Raw genomic sequence first — 24,473 nt, forward strand, 5'->3', positions numbered from 1 at the left:
CTTTAGTTAGTGAACAGCATATACCAGGTCAAATTCTCACACTAACGGCCTGTAACTTAAATGCTACTAGTGAGCCTGCAGCATGTATTCTGCCATCCACTTCAATCAATTAAACAAGCTTTATTCGATTTCAGATATTACAATCATAAAAGCATATACATATAAAACAATTAATCTAAAATACACCTATATACATCGGTCTACTTTATCACAATAACAGTTTCAAACATTACTTCTCATCTTGTAGATCAGGCTAAAAGATACCCAATCCACAAAATTCAATAATTATTTACTTTCCTATTTTTCCTCACGTTCTTTAAAAACCCTGCCATAGAGCTGATACAATAAAAACTATCCAACATCTTTAAATAGATGAAGGCAAGCTGACATTGTCTCCATCCTCCCCTTTTTAGTAGTGGCTTTAACCATCTTTGTCTCTCTGTGTGATAATATTTACAGAATAATACCACATTTATTTATTTATTTATTTATAGAGTTTTATATAGTGTGAACGTGACCCACAAGGGTATCAGAGCGCTTTACAGTAGAAGAATATTAAAGGATGAACTAGACTACAGTCAACAAAAACAAATTTCCCAGTTTGTAAAGAAATAGAGATAAGAAAAAAAAATACATAGCAAACATAGAGGACCAGAATAGACACACGCATATACATATATGTATATACATAAACATATGTATACACATGTACATACACACAAAACACACACATGGATGATCAAGCGTATCAACATCCAGCTAGTATTGAATTGCATACAGTTATAAGGCAACAAGGGTTGTGATGAAAATCTTAAACTCAAATACATCCTGTACTTAAACTTAGGACATGAATTTGATTAGTAGTATTTTTACTTCCTTTCTGAAAATAATGAAGGAGGTGATTCCACGCACAAGTGGTGGTAGAGAGTTCCAAATCTTTGGTGCAATCCCTGAGAAAGCTCTACAGCCTGTTCTCTTCTTCTGGAAGGATTGGGGTTTCAGAAGGAAAGTGCTCGCACTTGGTAGTTGTCTACAGCCTCCTGATTTTTCCAACTTTAGCGCCAGATAACTGGGTGTACTGTTGTGAATTGTTTTATGCATCATGCAAGCCACTTTAAGGTGTATTCTTGCCTCATAAGGCAACCAATCCAGTGCTTTCAATGTTGGTGAAAGGTGACTGATCCTTTTAGTTCCTGAAACCTGTCTAGCCGCAGCATTCAGGGCTGCTCTCAGCGGAGCAAGTCTGTATTTAGGGAGACCAGCGAGGGTGGAGCTTCCGTAATCTAGTCTTGACAGGACTAGAGCTTGTACTGCAATTTTTAGATCAGTCTGAGGGAGGAAGGGTTTGAGTTTCCTTAATATAGTCATCTTGTGATTAGCTCCCTTGGTGGCAATAGAAATGTGCGACTGCATATTCAAATGTTTGTAAATGGAGACACCTAGTGATTTTGCTGAGTCTATGATGAGGGGGACACAGTCAAAGGAGATTAGATGTTTTAGCCAGAGGTCTATCTTAGGAGCGTGATTTGGAGGTGAGATGAGAATGAATTCAGTTTTTTTGGTGTTCAGCATCAGGTGGTTGTTAGTGAGCCAGCTTTGCGTGTTCATAAGCGTAGTGTTAAGAGCAATGATGTCATCAGGTGAGGTGATTTTGAGGTATAGCTGGGCCTCATCCGCGTACAGGTGATATAGAATGTTTGCCAGAGGCTCCATTAGGAGATTGAAAAGAATGGGTGAAAGGGACGATCCCTGAGGCACACCAAGAGTGACCATGGAAGGTTGCGAGAGCGAGTTTTTCATCTTGAATCTTTGAGATCTATTGTTCAGGAAGGAAGTGAACCATTGTAGCACAGTGCCCGAGAGGCCCATCATTCTTTTCAGTAGAGACAAGAGGTTGCCGTGCTTGACCGTATCGAAGGCGGAGGACAGGTCAAGAAGAATCAAAAGGCATGATTCATTACGGTCAAGCATAGTTAGTATATCATCCAAAATGTGAGTGATTGCAGATTCTGTGCTGTGCCCTCTTCGGAATCCAGATTGGTGACAATCTAAGAGGTTGAAGTTCTCAATGTGATTGCATAATTGAATTTGAACACATTTCTCCAATAATTTAGCCAAGGTGGGGATGTTGGTTATAGGACGGTAGTTGTTAGGATCAGTTGGGGAGGCGTCAGCTTTCTTTAATATAGGAGTGACCTGACCTATTTTAAGACAGTCCGGGATGACACCTTGACTCAGGGAGGCGTTTACAATTTTTGACCATAAAGGTAGTATAGAAGTTTTTAAGATCTTGAACAGGGCAGAAGGCAGGGGGTCCGAGAAATGATTGGAGGGGTTGATTGCTTGGAGAGTGTTGTCGATAGATTGTTGAGAAATTGGAGAGAAGGTGTGCCAGGAGGCATTATTTTTTGTGACTTCCCTTGTGTTATTAAAATGATTTTCAAATAAAGCGCCCACTTTGGATCGTGCTTTGTTGCGATACATTACGGAACGGACAGTGGCATAGATGTCAAGACCAATCATTAATGTTTGGATATGAGACCAGGTAATGAAGTGTTCCGAATCTAAATCTAGTCAGCAAATATCTTTTGTATCCACTCAATACATGTTGCAGATATGGTTGGATACTGCATGTAATTATGATCTGCTGATGTCTAATCACAGTTGGTTTGTTCAAGGCAAGGGTTAATCTATTTTCATCTAAGTGTGCCATGATGATCCTTTTAAAATCTTTGCATGTGATAGCCTGCAGGGAATCTGGCGTGGAGAAATAATCAGGGTGGCCGATATCATGCATGAAATCTTCCACATATTTTAGCCATGGGATTTTACGAGTGTTATCTAACGTCATGGCATCCCTCATTATGTCCCTGTTTAAGGTGGTGTTCTCCGTGGTCCCGATTCTGTGCCACAGGAGAACTGGCTGGGCCTTGATTATGTCAGAGATGTATGTGACTCCCAGCTCAGAATGGCAATTAAATACAGGCGCGCTTTTTGGGACACTCAATAGAGACCTCAAAAAGGCATTTTTGGTACGCTGGATTGGGGTACTATCTTGAAAGCCCCAAATTCCTCCCCCATAAATGGCTATAGTCATGCACTTTGCGCGGTAGATTCTCAGCATAATTGCCAATGGCCTTTTCCCAAGCTTTTTAGTGAAGTTAAAAAGAGCTGCTATAGACTTCATATATAAACAGTTCCTTGCCTTGACCGCTGACACCCATGACCCCGTCCTCTCAAAAAGAACGCCCAGATAGTTAAACGAATTAGTGGTTCCCACTTCACTTCCCCCTGCATAGAATTTCTCCATTGAATATTCTTAATTGAGCCACAAGACATTATAAAACTTTTCTTGGCGTTTAATCTTAAACCGAGCCTGTCCATAGAAGAAGAATAAAAAGAAAGGGCCCTCTGTAACCCAAGTTGACTACGGGCCATAAGCACCGCATCATCGGTGTAGAGAAGGAATACAATGGGACGAAAGTTAACATAGGGCGGATCCCTGGTGTGTGGCACCAACTCCTGCTCTAGAGCGTTGGTATACATAGAAAACAGGAGTGGTGCCAACACACATCCCTGCCTCATGCCTTGTTCAACCTTAAAAGTAGCAGTGCACTCTCCCATACTGTCATAGCGGATTTTGCCCTAGCTCCAGTATACAAATGCTTTAAAAATTTTATTAAAACAGGGTCGACCTTTAATTCCTCCAGCACTCCCCATAGCTTTTCATGGACAACACAATCAAAAGCTGCTGAGAGATCAACAAAGGCCAAATAAAACTGCTCAGATTTTGCATTAGTATATTTGCTCATTAAGATACTTAAATTTTAAATCTGCTCGTTTGTGCCTAAGCCTGACCTAAAACCATATTGGACGTCGCTTAAGATATCATATTCTTTGGTCCATCCCTGTAGACGGTCTAAAATGAACCTGCCTGCCACCTTCATCAAGGAATACAACAAAGAGATCGGACAGTAGCAGGCAGGGTCATTGCGGTCTCCCTTTTTAAAGATAGGGACAATGATTGACTCAAACAGGTTTTAATAAATCCTTTCTCGCAACCTCCACTTAATACTCTTGTTAAAATGGGACCCCAGATCTCCAAGTTTGCTTTATATAGATCTATAGGTATCCCGTTGGGACCGGCCGCCTTCCCACCTTTACTCGCTTTTACTGCTGCGTTGACATCCTGTAGCGAGATGTCAAGTATAATGGGGGCGAAGGGTTGTTCCATATTCCGGGGCTCTAACCTCTCTAAAGAATTCTCGTTGGGTTTCTGTATTACATACACACTAGAGAAGAAATTGACCCAGGTCTGTTCGTCAATCGCTATCTCAATGGTTGGTGCATCCATAGAGCTTACAAGAAAGGGAGCATTTACCGCTGCCCAGAACTTGGCACTGTCCCTAGAGTCTGCTGCCTCAATTAAATCATTCCAGGATACATACTTCAACTCTTTGATCCTCTGATTCCTGGCTTCTCTATACGTTTTCCTATGGACTCTGATCGCAGTCAAGTCTCTTTCCTGACACTGTAAGGCTGTCTTTAGATTTTTAAGACTAAGTGTACATTTCTTGTCAGACCACCCTTTCTTGTTGGTATGCCGGCTTCTTGGTTTTTTAGACAAAATGTCTCTGGTGATCTCTGTAATACTATTAAAAGCAGTTAAAACCTCGTCGTGCGACAGGCTGTCACTCAAACAAATTAAAATAGGGTCTAACGCCTTAGTGATTATTTCAGTGCTTAACTTCGCCGGGTCTCTGGTCCTCCAACGGACAGCATACCCGTTCTGCCTGCCCAGAGCGATATCTTGTAGCCATGCTAACTTGTCTCCGTTTCAATTCAACTTCCCACTAGGAACTATTATATTTACGCGCTGGGCCAAATGGTCGCTCATCTCTATAGGGTGGATTTCATATCCTCTCACAAGGCCTGCAAAACGATTTCGAATTATAATAAAATCTATAGTCGTATTGGCTCCTCTCCCTACGAAGGTATGACCAAAGTCCACAACAGGTGCGCACATACGGTTTGAGAAGCCCAGATCATACCTAAACATGGCTTCGTTTAGGAGTTCGCCCTTAACAGAATGTTGAAAGTGTGATAAATGGTCATCACCTTCCAGGGTTAATCCACAGTTCTCGGATCCAGCCACATGACACAGATAGGTGTTAAAACCCCCTCCCCAGATAGGTACGATTTCTAAATTGGTCTCTGAACCTGGATAAGAAAAATCTTTGCTCAGCTTCTCTACTAGAGCTCCCAGGTAAGTCAATTCGATATTATTATAAAAATGAATCAATTTCAGGGCGTAGTTTTGCTCCAGCTGCAATAAGACGCTCTGAAAAAATATTTCTGAGCTGACCATCTTGCTCCTGTGTATAGCTAGTAAATTAGATATGTACACACATAGCCCTCCTTTAGGCCTACCGCTGGTTGATTGAATGGCGGGAGTATGGAAAGTCTTGTACCCATTTATATGGACACTATCAATCGTCCAGGTCTCTTGGAGACACAGGACATCAAAGTTCTTAACAAAAGTCAGCCATTCTTTGTCAATAGCCTTGTCCTTCAGGCCCGCCACATTGCAGAAAAGAATTCTACATTGACCAGTCTGGGTTGTGATCGAAGTCGCAGTCCCACCTCCGTGGATACAGGGGTCACCTTGAATATCAATACTACCCTCTACCTGTGTCTCTGACATTAAGATCTGCGAGATAGTATTTGACACAATGTCCACCTTATTGGTTTTAATGTGTGGACATTTACTCCCGTTGATTAAATATCAATCGTTCTTGTCGAGAGAGTAGAGGGGGGCAAAACTATTTGACGCGGGCACTCTAAAGCTTGACCCTTCTTGACGCCATCCCATTTCCCCCAGTGGCCTTATGCTGTGTACAAAATGTGGTTTATAGAAAAAGCCTAATGGCCAAAGTGGGAAGGAATAATGGTATTCAATCGTGAAAAAACTTCTCTAACTAGTTGAGATGAGCCCATGGACAAAACTATACAGTCACCTTCGTATGATTTAATACTATTTCCCACCCATGCGATCCTCCTCACCATCTTAAATTCCTGAAACAGTGTGGTTGAGAGGCCTGTATTAATTCCTAACCACCTAATGGTCTTGTTTCTTAATGCCTGCCAGTTTTCCACCGTTGGATTTGTTAATGGTGGGGCGTTGACCAGGACAATTGTGTCGCTGCCAGGGGTAGATTTAGAGTTTGAACATCGGAATATTCTCTAACATCATGTTTGCCTCCCTTACTACTATTAGCTCTGCCACTTTGTTCTATCCTTGTCTCCTTACCCTCATTATCTGGGGCTTGTAATCCTGTTTGGGCATCGCGCTCAACATATCTGTTGTTAGTAAGATTGGTAGCGAAACCTCTCTGGTCATCTTGTGCCACCCACCCATTTGCCCCAGGGATTCTCTTTACCGCAGGCTTAACTGGTTCTGCATTAGGCCTAACAGATTGTGGTAGTCCCTCCAGGGGTTCAAATTGACCCTTTATTGACCTGATACCTGGTTGTGATTTCCCCCCAAAAAAGTCTCTAATCGAGATTCAATTTTTTCCAGTCTTAGGCCAAGGGTATTAATAGATTGCATCACCTGATCCTTAAAATGTTTTATGACATTACAGACCTCGGCAAGATTATGGGAATCAGTTGGAACTTTCTTGCTCTTCGGGGGTACCTGACCCCTTGGGTGTGTTGTCCTTGCTCCCCTGTCCAGTCCCAGTTATCTTTTTTGTCTGCATTATTGGGGCTCTAGGTGAATTCGCCATGGCCTGATGTACTGTTACTAAATCGCTACTGTGGGTTTTAGTAGTCTGGGTTTTTAAAGAGTTACAGCTTTCCTTCTGGGGTGAGGTTTCATCGCGCACTTCATGCTCAATTAAGATTGTGTTAGCGGTATCCAGCACACATCCATTTTTAGGTCGCAAGTGGGCGTCGCTGGTCGATGTTTCCTTCCCTACCAGGATGATGTTGTTAGCATCGCTACTCTGTTGCTAGCATGGTCCTGTGTTTTAGAGTGAAGGGAAATTGCAGACTCATTATTTATAGTTTCCTCTACACTCGTGATCTGTCGCTCAATGTCTCCAACAGCCCCAGTTAAATAATTTAAGAGTGTCATATTAATTTTTCTATGTTTGCTGGGTACTTTGGTGGTCTGACTCGCAGTCTGCTTCCTTTTCCCCATGCTTCCCCTTCCAGAAATATTCAGGATACTAATATCACAGTATGCGACGTATGACACGCTAAATACAGAGTGCCTTATGGTATCACTAAATTGTACTAAATTCCAAAGCGGAAGTACTTACTTCCGATTACCACAAGCAGAATATCGGTCAAGAGATTCGTTATAAACAAGCAACAATTACTTTTGAAAAGCTACCAAGATAGCTCCCAGAACGCTAAGGCCCTTTGTGTTTGGAGCAGTTTTGGAGCTGGTGGGATCGCTTGCCGTGACTCTGCATCACTGAACTCGAATTTCAGTTAACCTTTCGCTTCGTGGCAAGGACAGGGCGCCACTTGTAATCTAACTCATCAGGGTGTAGTGGGGCCAAGCAGGGCTGCGAGCAGGAGCAAGGACTCGATGTTCCAGGAGTCCTTGCTGGCCGATTGAAGACACCTGGCCGCTCTCCCTGCTAGCCCCGCCCCCTGTCACCGGACCACGGTAAAGGCACACCCCTGCTAGTGTGCGGTGGAACCCTTTGTGTTTGGAGCAGTTTTGGAGCTGGTGGGATCGCTTGCCGTGACTCTGCATCACAGAACTCGAATTTCAGTCAACCTTTCGCTTCGTGGCAAGGACAGGGCGCCACTTGTAATCTAACTCATCAGGGTGTAGTGGGGCCAAGCAGGGCTGCGAGCAGGAGCAAGGACTCGATGTTCCAGGAGTCCTTGCTGGCCGATTGAAGACACCTGGCCGCTCTCCCTGCTAGCCCCGCCCCCTGTCACCAGACCACGGTAAAGGCACACCCCTGCTAGTGTGCGGTGGAACCCTTTGTGTTTGGAGCAGTTTTGGAGCTGGTGGGATCGCTTGCCGTGACTCTGCATCACTGAACTCGAATTTCAGTTAACCTTTCGCTTCGTGGCAAGGACAGGGCGCCACTTGTAATCTAACTCATCAGGGTGTAGTGGGGCCAAGCAGGGCTGCGAGCAGGAGCAAGGACTCGATGTTCCAGGAGTCCTTGCTGGCCGATTGAAGACACCTGGCCGCTCTCCCTGCTAGCCCCGCCCCCTGTCACCGGACCACGGTAAAGGCACACCTCTAAATATCCTAACTACTATTAAAGTATCCCAGCGACCAGCTGCGCGGGAGTGCGCCGGAAGAAGCCCGGGACAAGGGCGGGACCGTCTGTGTCCGTCAGGGGCCGAAGGAGGCTGGGCTGGGCCAGGTCTCTGACACGTTTTGTCTATTTCATTTTACGTTGTGTTGTACCCCTATGGAGTAGTCAGGTGGGTTTTGTGAGTAGATAGATATATTGAGTCCTTTAGTCGATATGACTACCTCTCTTCCTTCTAGTGTGAGTGTTTCCTTCCTAGGGCCACTCGATAAATATTTCGAGAAGGCTCACAAGGAGGTTGATAAGGAACTCCTCTTAGCCGAGAGACGCGCTGAGCGTCGTCGCTCCATTGAACACCTTAAGAATCTACCGTTGTCCACCCAACCAGTCTCAAATACCACACAGGAAATGGTTGTTCAAGGGAAGACGGCCATTGATGTGGATATGTCAGGTATGGACCAAATTCCCATTATATTTAGGGCTCCCAATATCTCCCCAGCTCGTTCTAGCATTAACAGTGAGGCCCATTTAAATAGCTCATCTACCGCTTCCATTAGCCTCATTGACCTTAATACTCCAGTCGTCCAGACTATGGTACCTAATTTACACTCAACACTAACTAATCGGTCTATGGACTGTGTCGGTCCTAGTGAGATCATTCTGTTATCTAATGTTAGTGATTCCGGCCCTAAGTCTTCCAAGGCCAAAAAGGTTGTGTGTTCTCCGCCTAGGAAAAAAAGGAAAAAGGGGGGAGTTAAAAGAAAAGGTTCTAGCCATCAAATCCTTTCTCCCTTTATAGGTAACCCCAATGCCGAGTTTATGGCATTACCTGTGGTTGAGGCACCTTCGGTCACCCTACACCACCCTACTTCGCCAGAGGTTGTTTTAACTGGGCTTAATAAGGAGAGTTACGACATTTTTGAGAAACTCATTAAATCTCACATGCTACCCTAACTGGAGCGTGTGAGGATTTTGGGCGAAAAAATGGATCGATTTTTGGCATCTGCGGGACTACCCATTCATGTGAGCTCCGATAGGCAGGCTGGTACACTTTCTATGCCTAGTGTTACAAATATTGTGCCTAGTGCTTTAAATATTGCTTCTGGGTACCTATCTAAAAATAACCCCATCGAAGGTATTACTAAACCTAAGGCCCCGGATTTGGCATCTAAACCCCCTCATGCCATTAGCTCGGCCACTAGCTCGGCTAAAGTGAAGACTATGGTGGTCTCTAACAAACCACCTAATGAGGGATTATCACCACATGTAAAACAGGGGGCTGCTAAAACTGATATCCCTAATCACAGACACTCCCTAACACGTAGGAATATTGTGGAACTCCCCCCTGACTCAGCCAATTTTGTAATTATCCTGACGGGTGTGCCCTCAATCTCCAATGGGAACCGGGAAAATAATGATAACTTAAAAAACAAAGTCATTTTCTGGCTGAAAACTAATAGACCCCTTCCTGCCCATCTTAATGGGGACATTATTTCAGTCAGAAGATGCAAGTGGGTGGGTTTACGCCCTAAGGATATAGAGGGTGACACAGTGATCATTAACTTTAGGGATCACAGAGTCGTATCCCACCTTACAGACTGGTATGTAGGTAATAATGAGGGTGGGATTTCCACGCGGAATCTCAGTTATTTTTATCCTGAGAATCTGCTTAAACCATCTGGCCAACATCGTTCTAAAAGAGAACAACAATCTCTTAAATGGTCCAACTTTACTCCCAGTTTTTATGGACCACAAATAAATCCAGAGGCTTTGTTTCGTTCCTACGAACAATCAAGTTATAACAGTTCTTCACATACCCCAAGTTGGGTTAATCCCAAGCCCCAGCTTTTTGGCCCCCCACCTATTCCAATTTTTCCATTCCTTAACAAACCCCAGTTTTCTGGTCTTCCTCCCATATCAGTTTTTCCACACTCCATCCAGCCCCAAAGTACCTATCCCAATCGTAACAAACAAAGTAAATACACTCAGTCTAATGAGTACTGGAACATCCCGCTGAGGAACCTCTATGACCCCTTATCAGCCCTGGAGTCTAACGATTGACCAGCTATTCCATCTTGGGTTACAGAGGGTAATTTAGATTGTACGGGCACTGCTGATGCCCCAGCTAACTCAATATGTTATGTCAAAACCCCAATGGATCAAACAGCCCAATGTGTTAAGGGGAGTTATGCTTATTTGTGCGTGACTGATGATATTGAAATGGTACCAGTAACACCGATATCTGTTGACCCATTTGTTGAGAGTGTTAAAACAGTGCCAGGCATGATAGTAGAGAGAGCGAATGGGGTGTCTGGTATTCAGGGTGGGTCTCATTGCTCATATAATGACGATACAAATGGAGTTGCATCCTTGCAAGAAGTAGTCGATCTCTTGAATATCGATCCCCTCTCCTCTGTTAAAGATATATCTGGCGTCACTGCACCCAGAAATGGTACTATTCTGGGTTGTTGGAATATAGCTGGCCTTGTGTCACGCATTTGTATTCCTGACTGGATCAATTTTATACGTCAAGGTGACGTTTGGTCCTTTCAGGAAACCTGGGCACTCCTACCACTGTTCCTCTCTGGCTACCTGAACTTTAGTAAACCAGCTATCAGAGGACTTAGAGGACGAGCTATGGGTGGCCTGACAGTCTGGGTCCGTCAATTTGAGGGAGTGACAGCAGAGGAAGTCTTTATTGACAACCCAGACGTTCTAATAGTTAGCATCAAATCTACTAGTGGGATGAACCTTTTGTTGATTAACATATATGCTAGGGGCATCCAGGGTGGCAGGGTTTCACCTGCCCTTCTCCGTCTGGATGATTTTTTAAGTGATGCTCCGGTAGCTGGTCATATGGTTGTAATGGGCGATCTAAACACCTGTTTCGAACCATTGAGTTCGGATGATGGCCTTATAACAGAGGCAGAGGATCTGGCTTGGGGGATTCCCCAACTTGTCCTCCCCTCGATTAAAAAATGGTCTCAAGCGGCTATCTTTATTAAAGGGTTGTGCCTGGATCGGGGATTACGTGCCCTAAATGGTCGAGTACGTTCCAACAGGTTGGGCAAACATACCTTTAGCAATGGTAGACATAGTAGTCGAATTGACTATATATTATTGGATGTAAAACTGTGGCATGTGGTAGTGGATATGGAGGTAAAGTCACGTCCGGAAAGTGATCACGATCCACTGGTGGCGGAATTAAGGGATTTCAGCTTCTCAGGGCCGGTTAAAAGCCTGCCCAACCTAGTCCAGGAGGCAGTTGTACTCACTAACGATTTGAGGAGGGTACGATGGCCAAAGATTTCTGTAGATGCTGAAGCACGCAAAAGTATCAGATCCTTGGTTTCTAACTCCCTGGCCATAATCTCTCAGTGTGATTCACAGGATGCGATTAATACAATTATCACTGACACGCACACTAGCTTGTTCATGTCTTTAAGGAAACTATTTACAAAGTCTGTTTCCAAAAGGGGTATTAGGGGGCCTAAGAAATTCTCTAATTGGTTTAATGAAGAGTGCCGTCGGACCCATGTAGAATTGTTTAAAGCCATAAAACTCAAGAATCTTGTTTTAATTAGGTCCTGTAGGAAGTCTTTTAATGTTGCTAAACGTTCTGCTAAGGCCAAATGGGATGAAGAACGATGGTTAACTCTAACTGAAGTATGTGGCTCTAGGAATATGCAACAATTTTGGCACCTACTCAAATGGGGCTTGTCCCAGGACGACCGTCCAAGCCCAGCCTCGGTGGACCAACAACAATGGGTTCGATACTTTGAAGAACAATTCAGGTGCCACAGTGACGCGCAGGAAAACATATGTTGGCCACTGTCGGATGACCCCTTGGAGTTTACGGTCAGAGATGTTGAAGCAGTTCTGAAGTCTATTCCAAGGGGAAAGGCACCTGGTCCTGATTGTATTCCTGCCGATTTATTCCAACAAGATCATGACCTCTGGGTACCGTACTTAGCCCAGTTGGCAAATGCTTTGGCCACAGGTGCTAGGGTTCCCGAATCCTGGGCAGGTGCTGAAATCCTGCCTATTTATAAAAAAGGTGATCGGTCGGTCCCATCCAACTACCGGCCGATCAGTCTTATCGACGCGGTGCAAAAAATCATAGCCCGTCTTGTTCTCGCTAGGATTCAGGATTGGATAGAAGAGCATAATGTTTTAACCCCTCTTCAAGCAGGTTTTAGATCCCATGTGAGCACTTTAGATCAGGCCTTCCGATTTATGCTTCTTTACTGGAAGACTGTTGTCTTGGGTAACGGTAACCTATACGCAGCCTTCGTGGACTTGAGGTCTGCTTTTGATCTCGTCCCGAGGGCTGGGTTGTGGAAGTGCCTATTAGAACAGGGTATGCCACCTTCCCTTGTTCGTCTCTTGGTGATCCTACATGCACATACTTATGCCCAGGTCCGCTGGGGCAAACCAGGGGAGGTGACGGATAGGTTTCCTGTGGCCAAAGGTGTCAGGCAAGGGTGCGTGTTGGCCCCTACCCTTTTTTCCTTATATATTAATAGGGTTACCAAGTATTTTGATAACCATCCCACGGACGCTCCGACTTTGGCCGGAATGAAAATTCCCTTGCTCATGTTCGCTGACGACACACTCCTGATTTCAAAAACCAGACAGGGCCTTCAACAAGCCTTGTCGAGGTTTGAGTGTTTCTGCAGCGAACATGAGCTTGAAGTGAATGTGTCTAAGACCAAATTCATGGTTTTAAGAGGGCACAATCAAATTAGTGCAAGGGTAACTATGGGGGGTATTCCATTGGAACAAACCAAGTTTTTTACTTACCTGGGTGTTACTTTTAGCGAGACCCTCAGTTGGTCCCATCAAGTTGAGCTCATGGCCTTAAAGCATTTGCAGATAGGTGGTGCGCTGATTAAAGAGTATAAAGGCTCTTTTACCCGGCCAATTTCACCACTAATCAAGATATACGGCTCCAAGGTTCTACCCTCAGTTTTATATGGGGCGGAGCTATGGGGCTTTTGCAAACTGGATCCTTTGAGATCAGCCCAAAACAAATTCCTCAGGATGGCAACAGGTCTGCCCCAGTCAACTCCGCGGATCCCGCTTTTATATGATCTCGGGTGTCAACCGGTGGAGGACCAAGCGAGATTCCGTCCATTGGCATTCTGGCGACGTCTATGGACAACGCCGGAACTCCATTTTTATGCCAAGGCTTGCCTAGAGGTCAAAGATCGTCCTGGTTCTTCAAACATAGGTTGGTTTAAGGATTTAAGCTCTATCCTTTCCGCCCTGGGGTATGGTGATTTGTGGTCTGGTCCTGAATTAGCAATCTTTCCCTCCAAAAAAGACCTAAAATGCACTATTGGGACTGGGTGGTTTTTAATAGACATCTGAGTCTGTGTTCCAGCAATCTTACAAGTCTATTCATTGCTTTTAAAGACATATCCAAGCTTGAACAATATTGGGATATGATAACAAAGCCCCTCGATCGTAAATTATTCCACCAGTTCAGATGTGGCGCGCTGCCTCTAGGGGATTTCACTAAAAAGTGGGGTTCTGGTGGGACAGGGCATTGTCCAAATTGCCAGGGTCAAGGTGAAAGTCTAAACCATTTTTTGTTTGTGTGTCCTTTGTACACAGCCCCAAGAGCAAAATGGTTAAGCCCGGTTTGTAGATGTCTAGGTACCTGCTCGGCTGTTGAAGCAAGTAGAATTTTAAAAACTAACCTGACCCCAATAATTGTTGTGGGGTTAGCCAAATATTTTGGGGTGGGCTTGGTTGCTTAGAACCAGGTTCCTTAAAAGTAAATAGCGGGGGGTTTAATATTGTCTGCCTGCTTACCTGTTAATGACTAATTCACTATACCTGATGTCTATTGGTAATTTATGTGGTAATGCCAATTTTGTATTTATTCATAGAAGCCTGTATAAGTAATTTAATTTTGGTTTTAGATGTTTTTACAATGTATTTACTGTATTTTTATGTCTTTTATGATGCACCAATCGAATAAAGACTTCTTGAATTGCTAAGGTCCTCTAACCCAATAACAGGTAAAAGTACTCAAATAAAATTCCCAGTGTAAAAGAGTAGCAGCAGCAAATAGAGTTATGTGTAAACAACAATGGATTTAAAAAACAAAAAAAAAAAATTCTAGGCAGTCACTCAATTTGTTGGCCCAATGTGCAAAAGAGCTTAAGTCAGAGATCCAGTGTAAAGATAGCAGCAGGAAATGGCGTTTTGTGCAAACAGCAAGTTAATTAAGGTGCTACTAGGCAATCACTAGAATTACGAGTCCGATGTGCAAAAATACTTGGATCAAACTTCCAATGGAAAGATAGCAGCAGAGATTAACTTTATGTAAAAACAGCAGTTGGTTTAAGTGCTTCCCAACGGTCTTGCAGATTTCTAGCCCGATGTGCGAGAATACTTGAAACAATGTTCCAGAAGTGGGATTACTTCCACGAAGCCTCACAGTTCAACCCAATCTAGAAAATGCATTTTTTTCTTCTTTCTCCCAGTCAGCCCTATCAAGGTTCCTCCCAACTGTCTTGGATGGCATCATCAGCCTGACACCCCAGCGCCTACGCTTCCCCAACACTGTGCATGAACAGCTTGAGACCAAGCAAGGCTTTTATGCCATTGTTGGCTTCCCGCAGGTATTGGGGACAATTGACTGCACACATGTCCTACTTGTGCCCCCTGCGGACACTGCACACATTTACGGCAACAGGAAGTACACACATTCCATCAATGTGCAGACAATTGTGGACCCCCGGGGGTTGTTCACCAATGTCGTAGCCAAGTTCCCAGGGAGTGTGCATGATTCCTACATCTTCTGATAGTCCATAATCAACCAGCGGTTTCAGGATGACACATGTGGAAATGCACTGCTTGTTGGTAAGTACTAACTGAACACACCACACACCTCAAGTCCACAATCATGGAACTCACAAATGTGAAAATGCGCCTGTAGCAAATTTCATACAACATGCCTAGTAACATGTCCACCTACCACACACAACAACCCAAGTGACTGCAGTTACAGGGGCTAGCCTTGTAGACAAACAATCCCCAAAGGCACAGCCCCTCTACCATACATTTGCAAATGCTGGGAGATGTGGGAACCAAGTAGTTGCGATGAAGGGTCTGGACCCATGAGGAAAGGACGAACACAAGGCCGAGTCTAGCGGTGGTGTCCTGTATAGTCCGGAGCTTGCAATGCACGGACTTGTCTATTCGGGCATATAGCGCTTTACCGTAGTCCAATCTGATGGTAATGACTGCGTGGGTGACTGTCTTTCTTGACTCGGGGGGATCCATTTGAAGGTCTCATGGATGATGGAGAGGGTGTCGAAGCAGCTTGAGGCCACGGCGTAGACCTGTTGGTTCATGGAGAGGGAAGAGTATAGTATGATGCCTAGGTATCTGGGTTCATTGGTGGAGGAGGCTGCCTAAGGCGGTGGCCCACCAGGTGTTGTCACATGCTGATGGGGTGGTTACGAGGATGAGGACTTCTGTCTCCTCCGCATTGAGTAGCAGGCAGCTGTTGATCATCCATGTCACAACTTCCTGCAATCCTTCCTGGAAGCCCAGTCTGGTGGGTGTGGGTACCTTAGTGAGGGAGAGTATAAGCTGGGTGTTCATGTAGGTGGGGAAGTCTTTTGGGTGTCTTGATGTTGCTCTAGTTCTTCTCCAGGCGTCTGAAGATGCATCTGGCATCTTGGAGGTCGGTGGTGACCGAGCCGGCTTTTCTTGCACGCTGTATGTTGGAGTTGCATAGCGGGGCAAGTTTATATGCGCAGTTGGAGATCCATGTGTGGAAATCCCTGGCAGCGCCGTCGGTGTTGGCTGCAGTGGTGTGGGTGTTTCTGTTGATGGTGGATTGGAGCAGGTCCTCGGTGACTCAGCTCCAGTTCCTCTTTGTGGTGCGGGCTGTGGGATTGAGTGGCTTGGGTTCCTCGACGAGGAAGTGTACACAGTGGTGGTCACTCCATGGGGTTTGGGTGGTGTTGATAAAGTGGACTCTGTTTCCACATGCGAAGATGGGGTCGAGGGTGTATCCTGCCTTGTGAGTCAGTGTGGTGAAGAGTTGGATCAGTGTGATGTTTGTAAGCTTTGGCCAGAGGGTATTGGGTTGGAGTTGTTGTGGTTTGTGAGGTGGAAGCTCAGGTCGGAAATGAGTACGTAGTCCATGGAGTGGATGGTGTGATGTGTAATGATGTTGATGGTGTGGGTGAAGCAGGCCTGCCCTCTGGGGACTCTTCAGGCGAGGGTGCCGGGGAGTGTTGCTTTGTGACTGCTCTGGATCTGGAAGTGCAGGTGTTGGGCGGTGATGAAGGTCTGGCGGCAGAGGTAGCAGGAGAACTGGACGTGAGTTGTGTCTGGTGTGGCCTATTTGCAGTTGTACGTTCTCCTGGCTTTGACTTAGAAGAGGACAGGTGAGTCATAGCACTAGAAGGTAGGAGATCCAGGGTCCCTGCTTCTGTTTACATTTGGCTCGTGGACAGGCACATACGGGATTAACTTTGACACGCCGTTGGAGGGCCAGTGATGCAATCGCGCAGCCCCCACAATAAAATAGGCTAGGGGGTAGGGACGAGCAGCTGTGAGGCAATGTCATTTGTATTGATGCTGGTTAATTGTCTGAAACTACACATGGCTAACCTGAATTCCAAAGTAGCACAAATCATACACCACAAAATATAAGCACTGCAAACACAGCATGCACAACAACTTATGGACACATCTCTCCATTACATGTTACCGGTGATCAAGGATATGCACTCTCCCCATGGCTGATGACACCCCTCCGAGCCACAAACACCAAAGGCCCAGAGGCATTATAATTTGGCCCTTGGACACATCAGGGCCATTGTAGAGCACACTTTTGGCGTGCTAAAGTCACGTTTCCAGTGCCTTGACATCTCAGGTGGCAGACTGTTGTACAGTCCGGAAATAGTGTGCAAGATAATCATAGCATTTTGTGTGTTGCATAATATATGTGTACGCACCAATGCCCCATGGATCCAAGCACCAGATGCACTATACGATGCTGAGGTTGATGAAGAAGATGAGGCTGGTGCTGCACACCCCACAGTTTCTGCTGCAGGAACTGCCCGAAGGAACCAAATCAGAAACAATTTCTTCAACTGAGCTCATCACAATGTGACAGTCCTTTGTAAAAGTTATGTGCAAAATGTACCTAAGCACAGTTTGTGCAATAAAACAACACAACACACATACCTTGTGTGCATGTTTATCCTCTGCATAAGTTCCTCTGTCTGACAAGTGAAAGTCAAAGATTTTACTAGTAAGTATTGTACAATTGAAATGTTGAGGGTGGGTATGTCTTTCATGGTCAGAGATGCTTTTTAGGATATCATTTGTGGTCAAATATGCTTTTGAGGGTGTCATTTTGGGTCAGATCTGCTTACTGGTTGTCGTTTGGGGTACAATATGCTTTTTAGGGTGTCATTTGGGTTCAGATATGCTTTTCAGGATGTGATTTGGGATCAGATATGCTTATTAGTTGTCATTTGTGGTAAAAAAAAAGCTTATTAGGGTGTCATTTGGGGTATGAGATGAAATTACATCTAATACTGTTTATCTGTGTAACAACTTGCACGTAGCGTGATAAATCTGGCTGCGTAAATGGTAACGTGATTTTTTTTCATAATCGCGATGGAAAATCTATGGCTACACACATTGAACAACACGAAATATTACCCCTAGGCCAATTTCCGTGCAGAAATTCACCGCAAAGTCAAAAAATGGGCCGCAAACACACAGGAAGTGATGGCTGCATGCTTCCTGCGTCCTGGAGGAGTGCTGTGCACTTTCACTTTTTCTTTTGAGCAGATTGCTGGTGATTGTGGAAAGTGTTGGAGATGTATGGTGTTGTGTGCTGCAGATTTGTGATTGAGAGAGTGTTGCTGTGTCCTGTGAACTGTCGATAGTGTCTCCCTGAAGTGTTGGGTACTTGTTTTTATATGTTTTTTGTGTTCTTGTCCTCAATCTTGTTGGGTGTTTGTCTAAGGGGTAGTTTATATAATCACTATTTATTGGGGCATATATTGGGCTTTTTTCCTTAGGAGTGGGTTTAGGTGTGTGCCGGGAGATGGGGGGTGTGGGTAGGGAGGGCAGGATGTCAAGGGGGCATTGTGGGTCTTCCTATGGTTGATCAAATTTAACCTGTCCTTGATGGTGGAGAGTGGGGGTCGTATCCTTTCTGGATATCCCGTCCATGTGCGGAGGGTCAGGTGGGAGTGCGTGGGAGCACAGATGCTGCATGTCTTGGGTGTGGACATGACTGTCCACCAATGGGAGCACCGATGGCAGGATTGCGTGGGCAATGAGGGTGACCAGTTGGACCACCTGGGAGTCATCATTGCCTACAGTGTGGTAAGTTCAACCTCAAAATTGATATATGAACATTCATACGAAAAGCCAAAAATGTGGTGTGTGAAAGAATGGTGTATATGTGCACAAATATGGTTGAGTGAGGCGTTAGATGTCATGCCTTCATGCCTAACGTTGCCACATTAGAAGAGCAATGCAGCACCACATGTACAAGCATAGTGCGCAGGCTTGCGTTTCCCCCTGCGCTGGCGCAACACTTAGCACTGTAGTGCCAACGCTGGCACCCTTGCACTAAAGTGCATGCAGGGCAAAGATTGTTCATGTACAGGAAGGGTGACTGTACATAAAAAAATCCAAGGCATTGTTTTTGGGACATGTGTGCTGCACAAAAGGAAGATTAATAATGCATTCCTCCTTGTTTTGCAAAGTTAGGTATGCTGCCCTTGTACATAGTCTTCGTGTTACAATGGATGAGATAGGAATAATTGTTTCATTGAAATAGTACATCTCAAGAGTGTCATACACCACCGACAGTTGTGACACAGCTTTATGCGATCTGCAGCGATGCTACCGCCCACAGAGCGTGTATAACATCATGTTGGGTGGAAAAATGGGGCCTTGGGAATGTGTCACACAAGTAGTATGTGTAAATTCGTAAGCATCATGGTCTTGTTGGCCTAACTCAGCATTCCCAGGTCTTGTGGGAATGACAGGCAAAGTAGACACAATCATGTAGGCAACATGGACTCCAACAGTACAGACACAGAGCATTGTCAGTGACGGTGATGAATGTTATGATGATTAGGACATGTCTCACAGCTGGAAGACAACTCATCACATGGGGATATCAACACCTTCAAGGACCCATACACCACTGGTGAGTTCAGCCATTACATATTGGCATTGTGAGATGTGATGAATGTCTGGGTGAAATCATTGATGTTGTAGTAGGCAATATGGGTGTGCATCACATGTACCTTGCCTCAAGAGTGATGATGTTTTGTAGAAGTGTGAAGTGTGTACAAATCAGTAAGTGAAGATGGAGACGCTTCCCTCTTACCGAGGCCAGCGAGCAGCAGTTCGGGGCAGGACTCCAAGCCCCAGAGACCAGCGAGGCCGTGAGTGGACCGCCAGCCCCTCCCCTCATCACCACCCGGGGGCTACTTCAACCTCTTGCACTTCCTGCTTCGTGGGAGATGCTTCGCTCTTACCAAGGCCAGCGAGCAGCAGTTGGGGGCAGGACTCCAGGCCCCAGAAACCAGCGGGGCTGTGAGTGGACCGCCAGCCCCTCCCCTCTCACCACCTGGGGGCTACTTCAACCTCTTGCACCTCCCGCTTTTACCGAGGTCAGCGAGCAGCAGTTGGGGGCAGGACTCCAAGCCCCAGAGTCCAGCGGGGCCGTGAGTGGAACGCCACCCCCTCCCCTCTCACCTCCTGGGGGCTACTTCAACCTCTTGCGCCTCCCTCTTCGCGGGAGATGCTTCGCTCTTACCGAGGCCAGCGAGCAGGAGTTGGGGGCAGGACTCCAAGCCCCAGAGACCAGCGGGGCCGTGAGTGGACCGCCAGCCCCTCCCATCTCACCACCTGGAGGCTACTTCAACCTTTTGCACCTCCCGCTTCGCTCTTACCGAGGCCAGCGAGCAGCAGTTGGGGGCAGGACTCCAAGCCCCAGAGACCAGCGGGGCCGTGAGTGGACCGCCAGCCCCTCCCCTCTCACCACCTGGTGGCTACTTCAACCTCTTACGCCTCCCGCTTCGCGGGAGACACTTCGCGGGAGACGCTTCGCTCTTACCAAGGCCAGCGAGCAGCAGTTGGGGACAGGACTCCAATCCCCGGAGACCAGTGGGGCCGTGAGTTGACCGCCAGCCCCTCCCCTCTCATCACCTGGGGGTATTTAGCTATCTGCGGACTCCCGCGTCGCAGGACGCGCGCAGGCGGGCGGCGGGCTAAGCCCGGGCAAAGGGCGGGCCAATTGTGGCCGTCGGGGGCCGAAGGAGGCCGGGCTGGCCCCCCCCATTGCATCTGGCGCACTGCCCTACATGGACCTAAGGTACTGTTAATCATAATACAGCCACCTCGTGGAGATTTTGAACTGTGTCTGTGAACCACCAAGCGAACCCCAGTAACACTGTAATCCGATTAGAAAGAGGGGTGGGTCTCCATTAACGGTGCTAATGGGAAAAAAGAAAGCCATGGAGGGCGGGGGAGTACCCACAAATAAAAAGGGGAAAAAAACTAAGAAAGCGCCCCACGCAGCTACTAATTGTGTTCTATCTAGAATAGAAGCTATTGTTAGTGAGAGTGAAGATGTTCTGGGTGGTAGCATGAACATAAATCCGGCCAACGACACCTACACACTTGACGAGGCTCTATCCCAGACGCAAAGAAGAGTAACCCCTTCTATGTTTAATACGCAAACCCCACAGAGATATTCCAATTGTGTAGTACATAGCCGACCCGTTATGATCAAAGAGGGACTCCATCCTAATCTACCCCCAAATCAACCTTTGGCTGGAATCCCTAGCGGGACGCAACAGGATTGTAATATTGATACCCAAGTACCTTGTTCTAATAGGTTTGCAGTCCTTGAGCATGTAACTGAGGACGTTACCATATTGCCACAGAGGGTTCATAATGATATTGAAATTATTGATAATGTAGCTAGCTGTGGTTCATGTGGGTCTACAAATAAGGAGCTATTAGAGAGGATCAAAGTGCTCGAAAGGGACCTGGCTTCCCTAAAAGTTAAGGTTGAGGTTCTTATAGGTAGATTCAACCATCCCCCTGCTATATCTTCTCTGCCACTGCCACCTGTACCCACTATTCCAGCAAACGGGGTTAGATTAGAGAACCCTAAGGGAGACTCAATCAGGCCATCTCCAGTGGCAGGTAACCGAGCGCAGGGTACCTTGGGCACAGATATTACACACCGTAACACCAGATCATATGCCGATTCTGTCATCGATAGGGGTCCCAAGGGGAGGGCCATGGGCCATGCCACCTCCAATGTAAGCCACTATTGTCCGACCACCCATAAGGCAGTCCAGAGCAATCAACCAAGCAGCTATGCTAGAATGAGAATACAAGGCGACACAACCCACCTAGCGAACAACCCTCCAACATTATATTTGACCCAGGTCCCAAAACTTAATACTGCCAGATGCTACGAAAGTAGCAAATCTTTACACAACAAAGCAATACACTGGTTGAGGCACACAAGGGGTTGTAGATCAATCAAACGGGAGGACATGGCAAAAGTGAGGCGGGTTTCATCGGGCAGCTCCCTGACTGAGTGTATTGAGTTACAGCTATACGACCCATTGATAGCAGAGAACTTACTGGCACTAGAATTCAGAACATCCCCCCCGAGCATTCTTCTATCCAGATCCGGCACTTTCCACTTTGGTCATCGGCCCGGGAGGGGAGGGATTCGGGCCTGAGTGCAGTTGACTGACTAGATGAGGCGCGGCCAGTAAACATCATTCTCGATGTAGTTGGGTATATGTGCAGGGAAATTGATATGGGCCCTAGTAGTCAAGGGCCAGTAGGAGATGCAAGGGACAATAAAAAAGGCAATACTGATTTGACTGCACCTGTGGGGGTCAGCGATGCCCGGTCAATTGCAACAAATGCAGGGGTGATTCACTTCCTCTCCTGGAACATAGCAGGGTTACAAAAAAAACTGGCTCTTCCGGAGTGGAATGAGTTTATTGGCAAATATGATATCTGCCTGTTCCAGGAGACATGGAGTTTGGTGCCCCTGCACAAGTCAGGGTTTACCACATACTGTATTCTGGCAATCAGCTCAGGCAAAGGGTGCTCTTCGGGGGGTCTCCACATCTGGATCAATATTGCACTACACTGGTCCATCACTAAACATAACTCCCCATCTCAGGATATTCTACATCTGACAATAAGAGGGGGAAAAAATGCTGCCCATATGGAGGTTTTTAATGTATATGCGAGGGGATCTCCAGGGGCCCAATCATCACCAACCATAACCGCCTTAGAGTTTGAACTGTCCTCTACCCCCCCACCTCTGGTATCATTGTAGCAGGAGATTTCAACTGCACTTTTGAACCATTGAGTGGAGAAGATATTCTGGGTTTCGGAGAAGAAGACAATAAATGGGCTATCCCAACATTAAACATAGTGCCAATAAAGAAGTGGACCCCCAGGGCTACAAATTAACGCCCTGACCCTAGAGTACAATCTAAGAGCCGTAAATGGCAGGACGCGCTCTGATTCCAGCGGGGCGAACACATTCAATAGGATTAGTTCCCCCTCACGGATCGATTACAGTTATGGGGTGACCTTCTTGACATGGAGGTTAAGTCCACTCTGGACAGTGACCACAAACCCTTGTCCATGCAGATCATTCGCAGGTGGGATACTACATCCATTGTGACAGTTAACGCTCCGGTGCTGTCAACAAAGTAGGTAGTACCGTCTAATTGCAATCGACGCCTTAAGTGGCACAAGGTTGCCTATCAGGGAGAGAAACTATCTAGCATAAGGCACCTTATAGAGCAGAAGATCATCGAATATGACCTACTCAACACCACCCATCAGGACATGCAAGATTCCAAGTTCGCCAGGATTTACCAAAACACAATAGGAAGGTTAGGAGAGTTTTTTACCACCAAAGACTAGAGAGGACAGAAGGCCTACCCCCCTCAACCGTCTAATCCGTGGTACTCGACTACATGCAGAGAAATGAGACAGGCACTATCTATAGCTCTCCGGGCAAAAGACCCCGTAAAAATAAGACTAGCTAGGAAGGACTATGCTAGAGCAACAGAGCTAGCTAGGCGCACCTGGGAAGAATCCCACTGGCAAGATCTTAAATCTGCCGCACAGCTGAAGGACTCAACTGTGTTCTGGGAGCTAAATAATAAAAGCTCTCGGAGGGGAATGAACCCGCTATCAAATCATATAACAGGGCGCCAGTGGTATGACTACTTTTTTGGTCTCTATTGTGGGGAGGAAGAGAATCCGTCTCCTAGGTCTGGGTCGCCATTACCCACCGATAGGGCGCCTATACCAGTTGAAACATTTGGGATTAATGAAGTAATACTGGCCCTAGCAAGCATAGCGCCAGGAAAGGCGGCAAGTCCCGATGGCCTCCCTGGCGATTTACTCTTGCACGACCCAAAGCTCCGGGCACAATTCATTCTGCTCGTGATGAACCTCATTGCCAGAGGACATGCTGTTCCCGACTCCTGGAAGGGTGCCGAGGTAGTGACCATCTACAAGAAGGGGAATAGGGAGGATCCTGCCAACTACAGACCGATTAGCTTAATCGATGTAGTACAGAAAGTGGTTGGCAGGGTTCTCCTTATGAGGATGAGGTCCTGGATGGACGATGAAAACGTCCTATCACATTTCCAGACAGGGTTCAGACAGGGGATTGGCACGATGGACCAGGTTTTCAGATTCTATATGATTTATTGGAAATCTGTAATCATTGGGAAAGGCAGTCTTTATTTGGCATTCATCGATTTAAAGACTGCATTTGACCTGGTCTCTCGTGCCAAGCTCTGGCAGGTGTTATTGGATCTGGGCATTCCCCCCCGATCTTGGACTTCATTAAACGCCTCCATGAGGGGAACTACGCCAGAATTAGGTGGGGTAGTCAGGGCCAGTTGACAGAAAGGGTGGCGGTGGAAAGGGGGGTACGCCAGGGTTGTGTATTGGCCCCGACTTTGTTCTCTCTCTTCGTTAATGGGGTGGTAAACCATTTGAGGGAGGACCCAGCCTATGCCCCAACCCTGGCAGGCGAGAAATCGCCCACCCTGCTCTTCGCCGATGACACCCTCCTGGTTTCCAAAAGCCCGATGGGCC

The sequence above is a fragment of the Lissotriton helveticus genome, chromosome 1_1 (genome assembly GCF_964261635.1).
Source record: "Lissotriton helveticus chromosome 1_1, aLisHel1.1, whole genome shotgun sequence".
Classification (NCBI taxonomy): Eukaryota; Metazoa; Chordata; class Amphibia; order Caudata; family Salamandridae; genus Lissotriton; species Lissotriton helveticus.